Source organism: Schistocerca gregaria, chromosome 1 (assembly GCF_023897955.1).
Source record: "Schistocerca gregaria isolate iqSchGreg1 chromosome 1, iqSchGreg1.2, whole genome shotgun sequence".
Taxonomy (NCBI): Eukaryota; Metazoa; Arthropoda; class Insecta; order Orthoptera; family Acrididae; genus Schistocerca; species Schistocerca gregaria.
In genome coordinates, this window is record NC_064920.1 from 992,882,977 (window position 1) to 992,895,013 (window position 12,037).

At 37.0% G+C, this 12,037-nt stretch overlaps 1 protein-coding gene across 1 annotated transcript in view; it reads left to right on the forward strand.

Annotated features, from left to right (window-relative positions):
- LOC126284287 (uncharacterized) overlaps positions 1–12,037 on the forward strand; it is a 194,889-nt gene that overhangs the window by 110,535 nt on the left and 72,317 nt on the right. The gene's annotated exons all lie outside the window — the stretch shown is intronic.

The following is a 12,037-nucleotide window of genomic DNA, read 5'->3' on the forward strand; positions in this document are numbered from 1 at the left end:
CAGTGTTGAATGATACTGACATCTGAGCCAGGTTTGTTACAATTTTACTCCCCATCGTAATTTTGAAAATATCTTTGGTGCCAGTTCTAATGCCCAGTTCTGATTTTACGATGGACCATACTGCCTTTGATTTGTTTCCATGAGCCAAGATCTATTTATTACTAAACATTTCTTTTGCTGCTTTCACAATCCTTTTAAATATGATTTTTCACTCTTTAACATAGGTAATGAAAGTAAGATCTATGTTGTATTTTAGTTCCTTTTGCAGTTGTCTTTTTTTTCACTGGATGTTTTTATTCCAGCAGTGATCCAATTGATCTTATTAGACACTTTTGCCTGGCACTCTCTATGTGTAAAATTTTTTTCAAAAAATGTGTTAAAATGTACAGAGATTGGAATCTCATCGTGGGCTACCCACTCCACCTCTTCTAATTTAGAGCAGAACAATTTTAAATTTTCAACAGTAAAATGTCTTTTGTTGTAAGTTTTTCTAGCACTTTGTTCATTTGTATTGTATTAGTCATTTTATTAAACAAAGTGGAATGGGCTGAAAGTCTTAAATCTCCACATAGCTTCCTTGCATTATCAAATTTATAATTTGTTAGAATATTGTTGGTACAGGTTTGTGTATTGTCATTTTTACTTGTGAATTCTGTGAAGTTTGCCTTGAACCAAAATTTTTGGATTAGGTCATTGAACTGTATTGAGTCACTGTTTTCAGTTAATAAAATTAATTTGAAGTGAGTGGCTAGGAAAACGCTTTTCTTTTTGTCATTACTGACTTTCTGTAAAGGACCCATGAACTCTAGTAAAAATAATTTTATTACTGCTGCACCTGGAATTCTGTATATTGATATAATGACAATATTTTGTTTTCCCAATTCAACTGAGCATCTTTCAAATACACTTTCTTCATTTAGAAAATTGAAATCATCTTTCAGTTTGTACTCTAAAGAGTCATTTACAAGTATGCATGAGCCTCCATGGGTACTATTTCTTCTATAGAAACTTGAGGCTACACTGAAATTGTTTAGCTTATTTAAAATTGTGACATAACCTTTTGTAAGCCAATGGTCATGTAAACAAAATAATTTTAATACTTTTCCATTCTGGCAGTAAAATCTGCAGTTCATCAATTTTATTCACTCTACCATTACTATTGGTTGTACCTAATGCATTTATGTTCAAGTGCACTAAAATGCTGGTATTCCTGTCTAAAGTCTTAAAATTAGCATTCTTTGTAAGATTTCTGCACTGACTCTCATTTGTATTGGACTGTATATGTACGCTGAAATATTTGGGTTCTACTTAATGTGGTGGTTTCCTCCTCATCATGCCCGATGACAAATAATACAATAAGGGTCATGCAGGAAGTTGCAAACACTTTGGCATAACTAAATAAGAATGAATGATATCAACACAAAACTTTGTTTACCAAGCTACAGTACCTTAATGTATTTTCCATTACAGTCAAAATACATGTCAAGGTCTTAATTGCAACAGGCGATATCTACCACCAAAGATTTGATCCAGGGTGTCACTACTTATTTGAAGTCTTCATCCTTTGCAAACTGCTTTCCACACAAATATTCCTTTAGTTTCATAAATAGATTCAAAGCACTTGCAGGGTGTATACGACCCGGGACAAAATCAGAGAATTTTTTCATCCAGGAGAAAACTGGGAAAAATCCAGGAGTTTTTTTAGAATTCTAGGAATTTTTCATTGTTTTACTTTTCAGTTAAATTTTTGTGATTTTGACTGGTAAGAACCAATACTCTAACAAAGGATATTACTGTATCCTGCTTCTACGGAATAATACTGCAACAACAAAACATGGGGAAAAAGAAAACCCCTTAAGTCGCATAGGAAATACGCTATGTACAACAAACAAAACATAGTGCTCATACAAGTGTCTGCCAGCAGCAAAGTTTGTCAATGGTTTTAGGAAGACTATGCAGTGCTTCCTAACAACGAATTGCCTCCAATGAGCATGACATGACAGCTCGTGCTCTTGTGCGTGCGCAGTTGAGTTGCATGTGGGTAGTACCTTCTCCCACTTTTGGCTACAGATGTGTGGCTAGGTGCCACTATCTAATATTGCCCCGGTTCTGAAATATCAGAGATCCGGGGCTGATCCACAGAGCAGTCTGAGGTGTAGTGAGAGGTGGTTAGTCTCCATTTAGTGATTTTGCTGTTTCCTCTTCATTAATTGCTCTCACATTAAATGCAGACAAAATGTATTTCTGTGGCTAGGAGCTATCAAATGAATTAAAATGCTTTCACATAATTACATAAGGCTAAAATATGTTACTAGTTTTGGGTTTTATTTCCACCTTTTTGACAGTCAAGTATTAATCGCCTTGCAGAACAATGAAGTTATTTTTGCAAAAACAGACATAATGTCTTATGGGACAACAGCAATCAGTGAAATTATAATGTTACTTAAAAACCGTCTTGATTGCAAATATTTTTATTCATATGACCGGTTTCGGTTCATTCAGAACCATCTTCAGATCTGTAAAAATAATGATACTAATTTACTATTTCACGGAAGCAAATCTTTTTCATCCTATCTAATCAACATCAAATGTACCAGAGTGTACCTGATATTTCAGTTACAGGAGTAACCCGTCCAAATCCAGCAGTTTTCACATGCTACATCACATAAAATTGGTTGGCAGAGTGCACGTCATTTATATTAATTATAACACTATTACCGACAGGTGGCGTCTGGTACATTTGTTACATTTCATTTGCACATACTATATTCAGTAGATCTTTTTTTAATTAAAAATACTTAATTAAAATATGTAGATGTCAAGGTTTAAATCTGTACTTGTCAGCATTAATAAAAAACAGTAAAATTATAATTTTTATACGATCTAAAAAACATAGGGCGATGTATATATCTATGGTGATGGTGTGAACTTGTTTTCCTCTACGGTCTGCTTCCGTATTTCCCGCCATTTCGGTGTTGTGCCACGGTCCGCTCAGTCGTCTGATGTCCATCGCCGCGGGCAAGAGGGCCGCACAGGAGGGCCCCGTCAACGATGCCAGGCACTGCAAGCGAAGCCGGAAGATGCGTGCAGTGCCTGGCGTCGTTGACGGGGCCCTCCTGTGCGGCCCTCTTGCCCGCGGCGATGGACATCAGACGACTGAGCGGACCGCGGCACAACACTGAAATGGTGGGAAATACGGAAGCAGACCTTAGAGGAAAACAAGTTCACACCATCACCATAGATATACAAATCGCCCTATGTTTTTTAGACTGTATAAAAATGATAATTTTACTGTTTTTTATTAATGCTGACAAGTACAGATTTTAACCTTGACATCTACATATTTTAATTAAGTATTTTTAATTAAAAAAAGATCTACTGAATATAATATGTGCAAATGGAATGTAACAAATGTACCAGACGCCACCTGTCTGTAATAGTGTTATAATTAATATAAATGACGTGCACTCTGCCAACCAATTTTATGTGATGTAGCATGTGAAAACTGCTGGATTTGGACGGGTTACTCCTGTAACTGAAATATCAGGTACGCTCTGGTACATTTGATGTTGATTAGATAGGATGAAAAAGATTTGCTTCCGTGAAATAGTAAATTAGTATCATTATTTTTACAGATTTGAAGATGGTTCTGAATAAACTGAAACCGGTCATATGAATAAAAATATTTGCAATCAAGACGGTTTTTAAGTAACATTAGAAGTTATTTTTGTCAGTTTTCTAAAGTGAGTTGGCTTTTTTTAATCTTTTGCATTGAGGCAGTCAATTTATTTGAAATGACATGTTTAATTTCACTCTGTTAACTAGCTTCAACTGTTTGTTGCATTTCAAGTGCACGTTTTCCTTCTTCTAGCTCATATGGCAATATGCAATAATAAAGAACCAAACACGAGAAAACACAGTATTGGTACTCAATAAAATTTACATCCGGCTCAAGACATACAAATTATTATTTTGCATTTTAATATGGTTCAAAAAATTCCAATGCTCTTGAAGTATCCTCTAATGTCTTATTTCTTTTATGACAGAATGCAAGATCTTTTAATGTTTTACACTTATGAACATACGGGCTTCCTGCATCATCGTAGCTGTGCAAACGCAGTGATGCCTGTTATCTGGCACTCTCTGGCAACTGCTGAAACAAAGCAATTACTAACAGGTCACAAATGGTGGTTTGAAAAGTGTTACTTTAAAGGTAAATTTCCTTTTACTCAAGATGAATTATGTGCGAGAACGTCCGATGAATTTGTTAAATCATAGAGCATTTAAAAATCGGCTCTTTGAGGATGATCATCTAGACAAATTTCGAGCCCAAAAGATCCCCTACTAAGATTTCATAGAACTTCCAGACATGCGAAACCAACCTGACACCACTGTTCTTCTTCTTTACAAGTGGGTTATTATAGCTGCTGATTGGTCTTTCAATAATCCCCCATGAGACCGTCTTTTGAAATTCTTTTCTCACAGCGTCCTTTTTTGGAAATCGAATGATATAAGGCTTTTTGAAAAACAGCTCATGATCCTTAAGTTTTAATTTGCACTCAAAATCTTTTACCAAACATAGCCTGCCTGAAAATGCCTTACAATTGCTGAGGGGAACGCCTTTTAATTCCTCCCATTGATTATTTGCAATACCTTTAATATCCACCTCTCTTTATTATTTCCAACCTCACTATCTTGTCTTCTTCCTCAGTAACCTGCCCAGTCATCAAAACTAATTCAATTTGCACACATTTGTCCATACCTTCCAAAAATGATACTTCATATCAGCTTCTCCTCCCCCCATAAACCATGGACCTTGCTGTTGGTGGGGAGGCTTGGGTGACTTAACGATACAGATAGATTCACCGTAGGTGCAGCCACAATGGAGGGGTTGAGAGACCAGACAAACGTGTGGTTCCTGCAGAGGGGCAGCAGCCTTTTCAGTAGTTGCAGGGGCAAAAGTCTGGATGATTGACTGATCTGGCCTTGTAACACTAACCAAAATGGCCTTGCTGTTCTCATGCTGGGAACGGCTGAAAGCAAGGGGAAACTACAGCTGAATTTTTCCCTAGGGCATGCAGCTTTACTGTATGATTAAATGATGATGGCGTCCAATTGGGTAAAATATTCCAGAGGTAAAATAGTCCCTCCTTCAGATCTCCGGGCGGGGACTACTCAAGAGGACGTCGTTATCAGGAGAAAGAAAACTGGCATTCTACGGATCGGAGCATGGAATGTCAGATCCCTAAATCCTGCGTGTAGGTTAGAAAATTTAAAAAGGGAAATGGATAGGTTAAAGTTAGATATAGTGGGAATTACTGAAGTTCGGTGGCAGGAGGAACAACACTTTGGTCAGGTGAATACAGGGCTATAAATACAAAATCAGATAGGGGTAATGCAGGAGTAGGTTTAATAATGAATAAAAAAATAGGAGTGTGGGTAAGCTACTACAAACAGCATAGTGAACGCATTATTGTGGCCAAGATAGACACGAAGCCCATGGCTACTACAATAGTACAAGTTTATATGCCAACAAGCTGTGCAGAAATTGAAGAAATGTATGATGAGATAAAATAAATTATTCAGGTAGTGAAGGGAGACGAAAATTTAGTAGTCATGGGTGACTGGAATTCAAGAGCAGGAAAAGGGAGAGAAGGAAACGTAGTAAATGAATATGGATTGGGGGTAAGAAATGAAAGCGGAAGCCATCTGGTAGAATTTTGCACAGAGCATAACTTAATCATAGCTAACACTTGGTTTAAGAATCATAAAAGAAGGTTGTATACAGGGTAGAATCCTGGAGATACTAAAAGGTATCAGAAGGATTATATAATGGTAAGACAGAGATTTAGGAACCAGGTTTTAAATTGTAGGACATTTCCAGGGGTAGATGTGGACTCTGACCACAATCTATTGGTTATAAACTGTAGATTAAAACTGAAGAAACTGCAAAAAGTTGGGAATTTAAGGAGATGGGATCTGGATAAAGTGAAAGAACCAGAGGTTGTACAGAACTTCAGGGAGAACATGAGGGAACAATTGACAGGAATGGGGGAAAGAAATACAGTAGAAGAAGAATGGGCAGCTTTGAGGGATGAAATAGTGAAGCCAGCAGAAGATCAAGTAGGTAAAAAGACGAGGGCTAGTAGAAACCCTTGGGTAACAGAAGAAATATTGAATTTAATTGATGAAAGGAGAAAATATAAAAATGCACTAAATGAAGCAGGCAAAAAGGAATACAAACGTCTCAAAAACGATATCGATAGGAAGTGGAAAACGACTAAGCAGGAATGGCTAGAGGACAAATGTAAGGATGTAGAGGCTTATCTCATAGGGCTAAGATAGACACTGCCTACAGGAATATTGAAGAGATCTTTGGAGAATGGAGAACCACTTGCATGAATATCAAGAGCTTTGATGGGAACCCAGTTGTAAGCAAAGAAGGGAAAGCAGAAAGGTGGAAGGAGTATATAGAGGGTCTATACAAGGGAAATGTACTTGAGGACAATATTATGGAAGAGGATGTAGATGAAGATGAAATGGGAGATATGATACTGCATGAAGAGTTTGACAGAGCACTGAAAGACCTGAGGCAAAACAAGGCCCCTGGAGTAGACAACATTCCATTAAAAATACTGACAGCCCTGGGAGAGCCAGTCCTGACAAAACTCTACCATCTGGTGAGCAAGATTTATGAGACAGGCGAAATACCGTCAGATTTCAAGAAGAATATAATAATTCCAATCCTAAAGAAATCAGGTGTTGACAGATGTGAGAATTACCAAACTGTCAGTTTAATAAGAAAGATGCAAAATACTAAAGCAAATTCTTTACAGATGACTGGAAAATCTGGTAGAAGCTGACCTCGGGGAGAATCAGTTTGGATTCCGTAGAAATGTTGGAATACGTGAGGCAATACTAACCCTACGACTTATCTTAGAAGAAAGATTAAGTAAAGGCAAAACTACATTTCTAGGATTTTAGACGTAGAGAAAGCTTTTGACAATGTTGATTGGAATACTCTCTTTCAAATTCTGAAGGTGGCAGGGGTAAAATACAGGGAGCGAAAGGCTATTTAGAATTTGTACAGAAAGCAGATGGCAGTTATAAGAGTTGAGGGGCATGAAAGGGAAGCAGTGGTTGGGAAGGGAGTGAGACAGTGTTGTATCCTATACCCGATGTTATCTGTATATTGAGGAAGTAATAAAGGAAACAAAAGAAAAGTTTGGAGTAGGTATTAAAATCCAGGGAGAAGAAATAAAAACTTCGAGATTTGCTGATGACATTGTAATTCTGTCAGAGACAGCAAAGGACTTGGAAAAGCAGTGTCTTGAAAGGAGGGTATAAAATGAACATCAACATAAGCAAAACGAGGATAAAGGTATGCCGGTCGTTGTGGCCGAGCGGTTCTAGGCGCTTCAGTCCGGAACCACTCGACCGCTATGGTTGCAGGTTCAGAAGTGTGTAGGCTGCAGTAGGTACTGGGAGATGAAGAAGCTTGCACAGGATCGAGTAGCATGGAGAGCTGCATCAAACCAGTCTCTGGACTGAAGACCACAACAACAACATCAGCTTCTGTTGCACTTAAAACTAAACTTACCACTAGCAAAATCAGCATTTACATACCATCTGCACAAGAAATTATTCCCAAATTCATCAATGCTGAGATTTTGAATTGCCAAGAAATTGTGCTCCAACAGCTGTCCTGCCAATTCCACAATTAATAGTACCTCTTGTTTCACACTCTTTGATAGCTTACTAGTTGCAGTAATAATTTTTTTTCCAGAAACGTGCATCACTACCACACCCTCTGTGTTCTTAATAGATTTAAAAAGTGCCTGCTAAATGCTGTTCAAATCACTACCATTGTCCTGTAAACACTTGACATGTATACCTTATGCACTTGCTGTCATTACAGGGAGCCACACTTCCTTTTTACTTTTAACATGTGGTCTTCTCCATACAACAAATCGTCATTAATACTCTCCCTGAAAAAAACTATTTTCCTGCTTACAGAATTGATTATCAGACACATTCAAATGACAGATAGCATGGTCCTCTTCCTCATTACCACTCTCATTAAACTCTAGGCCTGATATTATCCTCCTTTATTCTTTATTTACTTGACACATTTCCATCATCATCAATGATAAATTCATATACCTCATTCTTATCACTACTGGATTTGTCATTGCTATCATCACTACAACTGCTATCTGAATCAGACCCGCTGTCACTTTCATTGTCATCAAATACTTGGCTAATTAGTTGATCCTTGTTTCCAGCATTAGACAACAAAGCAATACATCTGAATTCCTTATGTTCTCATAAATAATTATCATCCATTTTGACACTTTTGACATCCGGAGTGACAGTAACACACTCAATTTCACCAATTGTACTGTAGCGACTTCCTCCTCTCTTTCTATAGGATAAACATAGCTACACACACCATCATTCAACATCTCACAAGAATTAGAATTTACACTCGTCTTACTAATATCATTTACATTACCCTTACCAGTGATTGCAGCACATTTATATACAAGTGGCTCATCATCACTACCTCCACTAGTTCAAGCCAAAACTGGAACATTATCTAGTTTAAATGATTGGATCCAGAATTACCATCTTGTTCTCCATTTCTGTTTCTTGAATTTCTCCTACCATTTCTTTGTCTATTCTGGCTATCTTCCACCCAACCATTCCTTGATTGTGTAGTAGAATTAGTTCTGTTCATCCTATTTACCTGAAACTCTCTCCCTGATTAATTGTTATCAGCAAAATTCCTCCTACAGTCTTCCACTGAGGACTTCACCCTCTCCACTCTATCAACGTAATTCAAAAAATCACTAATATTACCCCTATAGACAGGTACAAGCAATTCTCTAATTTTATGAGGCAACTTAGTTTTTAAACCCATAATTATTGATTCACTACCTAGCTCTTTGTCCAAGTATTTCAGTTTTCTTATCCAAAACTGCCAGAAACCTTTCACAATACACGTCCTAGGGTCAAATATCTCTCCTCCCCAGAATTCACTCAAAATTCTCTGCTGCTTGTCTTTGGACCAATATTCATCTAAAAGTGCTTTCTTAGGGCTGTGCTATGAATTACAACTATCAGCTACATCAGCTGCCCATCTATAAGCATCCCCTTTCAAAAAACCTCTCACAAATGACATTTTTTTCTTTCTCAGTCCATGTTTCAGGCAAATCATTAAATTGCCTATTGAAATCCAGTGAATGCACTTCCCCATATGGTCCAAAATTATTACATTTCTTACAAGTAACAAACCAAGGACTGTTTGGGACACTATACATTCTATGCTTTAGACTTTGTACCTATTCCACCTCTTTCTCAATTTCAGTCAATTTTGAATCTACATTTTTATTTGTTTTTACCAGTTTTTCCTCTACCAGTACTGCACACTTGGTTTCTATCTCCGCTTATAAATCAGTTTTAGTCTGATTGATTTGGTTCTCAAGTTTAACCCTGTTTTCACCACAAAATTTCCTGGCTGCTTTGACTTCGTCTTTACACTGTTTCTCGGAAGCCTCCACCCTGTTACTTTAGTCATCACAAAGTTTCTTTCTCTCTTCTATATATTTACTACCCATTAATGTTACTTGCTCATTACTATCCTGTTCTACTTTCTTATCTTTTCATCACAATCTTTCACTACCACATATACTTTCTTACTAAGTTCTGGAAGATTACAGATTTTTCCACCCTACTAGTGTCTTTTTCATACTACTAATGTCATTTACATACTATTTTCCACACTGAATAATTACTTCTTTCATACTCATACTACTCAAACTGCTCATAATTTGCCTTAACATCACTTCCAATTTTCCATCTGCCAATAAATGTTTGCCTTTGCTGACTTTTGCTACTAGATTCTTCCTCCTTAGCCTTAACAATTTTTGTCCATTTCGCTCACATCACCACACAAGGTCAATGATGCTTTTATCATCTCATCTACAATATGACTTTTATCCCCACCATTCAAAGTTACATTCATGTCTGATTTATAACCACTATTGTATACTGAAGCAGTTCCCATTAACCCTTTCTGTTCATTTAAAAACTTAACCTCTACAGGTTTGTTTTCAATCACATCACTCCCCTGTTTTCCATTCTCCGCCATCACACTGTCTTGTTTGTTAAGGTCACTCATTATGTATCACTTAATATAAATTGGGTTTTGCTATGAATTACCTTATTTTTATTCACTCGTCTCCTGCTGCTGCTTCTGCAGTTACTCCCACTTATCCAAAACATGCTTGTTTACATCAGGTGGGTTGAGTCCAGCTGGCACGCTGATTGGCTGCTGCGGTTCTCTTCATAATGACTGCCCCAGTGAGCTTGATTTCCAGTTGGTTGCTGTGGCTGTCCACCATAATGGCTGCTTCGACGAGCTTGATTGCAGATTGGTTGCTGCGTCCAACATTAGTAATGGCTGCCTCTATAACCTTGAACAATGACGTTCTGTTGTTATGCTGTGTTGTTGATGCTTCCTATTGCATTACTTGTTCATGTGCTATCAAATTATTGCAATACTGTAATTACTTTTCACTGTCAATTAGTTTGTTTACTGTTCTCAATAATACTGGTGCCACACATACTTTAAATTCAGTCACTCCATTCAAACTGCACTTTTCAATATTCTGAGTTCACAAGTCCTTATTTATTATGTCCAAATACAATAGCCCTCACCCCAAAGGGCTCCAGATGTGACGTTTGCTTGCTTTATTTCTTCATTGATAGTCCTTGGTGTCAACTTACTGCATTGTTATACTGGCTGAAAAATGGGGGTTGGAAGTTCAACACTGACTACTGAAAATGATGTAGCTTACAGTTACACAATTGTATTTCAGTTCTTTGCTTTCACTGTTCACAAACTCCCAATATTGCACAATTATATGGCCAGTTCACTATTTGTAAATGTTGATAAGCCTCATCAATAGGTTGCAGGCACCATCAGCATACTGCTATAATATTTTGCACTGAACATCTATGAACAGTAACAATCTAAACACACAGTTCACAGTTTTTGCAGAATAATGAGGTACGTGTGACACAATTTCTCAAATAAATTGAACAGACATTGCCATTACTTGACCTAACACACAGCCTATTTGTGTTACACTTATTCCACTGTTAAATTGATGCACTGTCATTACTTGAAACAGTACTTAATTCCCCTCTGAAAATCGGCTATGGACTGACTGTCTCATGACCAAAAATCTGTCCTTTATATATCCTCGCAGTAATAGGCATTGAAACTCTACATTGTTTGATGTTTAAGTTACAGAAATTACAATCAAAACATGATAAAGAAACCAAAAAACATAATTCTAGCTTATTACATCAGCATAAACAGCTGTTGGTTAAGAATTTTCAACAATCAACAGAAATTTCAGCTCTACCCAATTTTAACTCAGTCACTGTGAAATGTCAGCTATCTTTATTGCATCAAAATATTCGAGGACTGAGAAATAAAATTAATGAATTAGAGGCCTCAAACCTAGTTGACACAGTCTGCCTCTCTGAACACCACGTGACCACTGGTATAGAACTTTATAAGTGTTTTAGGTTAACATCTCACTTTTGTAGAGCAGAAATGGAGAAAGGAATTGCCACATTCATCAGGAATTGTCATAAATTTAAGAACATAGACATTCAAAAGTTTTGCCTAGAACAGCATATGGAAGCATATGCAACAGAAGTAGAATTTCACAAAAAATCCTTCATAATATTAAGTGTATATCGAGCACCTTTAGGTAACTTTAATCTGCTCATAAACCACCTTGAAGCTGTACTGCCCCATTTAACAACCAAAAATAAATAAATAGTATTTGCTGGTGACTTCAATGTGGATTTCCTTAAATACTGTCCCAATAAGAACTTATTTGAGTTAGTAACACTATCATTCAACTTAATTCCCACTATAAAGTTCCCTACTAGGGTAGCCAATTGCTCACAAACAGCCATTGATAATTTCTTTATAGAAAAGTCCAATGAACAAAAT